The sequence below is a fragment of the Nicotiana tabacum genome, chromosome 1 (genome assembly GCF_000715075.1).
Source record: "Nicotiana tabacum cultivar K326 chromosome 1, ASM71507v2, whole genome shotgun sequence".
Classification (NCBI taxonomy): domain Eukaryota; kingdom Viridiplantae; phylum Streptophyta; class Magnoliopsida; order Solanales; family Solanaceae; genus Nicotiana; species Nicotiana tabacum.
The window spans coordinates 205,527,552-205,528,928 of NC_134080.1; the positions used below are offsets into that span (position 1 = coordinate 205,527,552).

A 1,377-nucleotide genomic window follows, 5' to 3' on the forward strand; every position below is an offset into this window, starting at 1 on the left:
GCATTCCATAATGTTCTACAAGACGTATGTTTTTAGTTTCTATAATTAATTAAAATAAGTATTATTAATATTAAATTAGTTTTATCAAAAATTGAAATAATGTTATGACATTATATTTATAAATATTAATTTATTTTATCAAACATGATTCCATGAAGTTCTTACAAAACGTATGTTTTTAGTTTCTATAATTAATTAAACTAAAAATTATTAATTTAAAAATATATATATCAATTACTTTTACAATATTAGTTATAAATATATGATTACTAATTAATGTATATTCAAGAAAAAATATGTATCTTAAATATCAAATCTAATATCATTTATACTTATAAAAATTATTTATAGGCATATATTTATTATATTAACTTTTAAGTTTTGATAATTACTTCATTTAAAATTTAATCTAACTATATAATTACACATGTGCAATCAAACAGTACGCTTTTAATTACTCTGTAATTACGTTATGACAAATAACCAGGCCATCATAATTAATATATTATGTAATTACACACCAATTATAATTACCAGGCAGTTTTCCAAACAGATCCTAGAAGAAGATTCTACAATTTTATGAACCTTCATACAGTCCCACACTTGAGTGACCAAATGTATCTTATGGAGAAAAAATTAAAATCTATTTGAACAACAACTATAATCTCAACCAACACCAACAATGTTAAAAAAGCACAATCTAGTAGAATCTTATCCCAAATACATTTTCAACTGATTTCACTAGCTAAAATAATTCATTTGACAAAATGTGTTGACTTAATGGGACAATAATGAATAGATTGCTTTCTTAAGGTAGCTTCATAGGTAGATAGTCAAGTCAAAACATTTAACTGAAAAGGTTAACGTACATCAGTCAAATGTGCAGTTTTATGAATACTTATAAAATTTTGGGAATTAGTACAAGTTTATAACCCTATGCGTTTTGTCTTATAATTTCTATGTGCACCTTCTTGCAAAGTTGGTCCCGTGGTCTAGTGGTCAGGACATTGGACTCTGAATCCAGTAACCCGAGTTCAAATCTCGGCGGGACCTCTTTTCTTTTCGTTAACATGATTTATAATTTATTTGGTTCCTTTTAGACATTGGTCACATATACAAAATGCTATACAGAATGCAGCAACATATCAATATTAATGAATCATATCAATCTTAATGCAGCAAACCAAACTATATCAATCTCTGAACGCACAAAACAAACTTTGAATAACTTCATGCAAATTTTATAGTTTTAAGATCATTAAGATGCTCCTATTCACTTGAAAATTCTCGTGAATGTAGCATTTTACTATCACTTTGTCTACTACTACGCATATGATAACCAACCACCAACTATTACAACATGATTATCATTACCAG

At 26.5% G+C, this 1,377-nt stretch overlaps 1 non-coding gene across 1 annotated transcript; it reads left to right on the top strand.

Annotated features, from left to right (window-relative positions):
* The first annotated feature begins 981 nt into the window (after positions 1 to 981).
* TRNAQ-CUG (transfer RNA glutamine (anticodon CUG)) lies at positions 982 to 1,053 on the top strand. Its single transcript has one exon. It is a non-coding gene; the product is annotated as a tRNA-Gln (tRNA).
* The last annotated feature ends 324 nt before the right edge of the window (positions 1,054 to 1,377 follow it).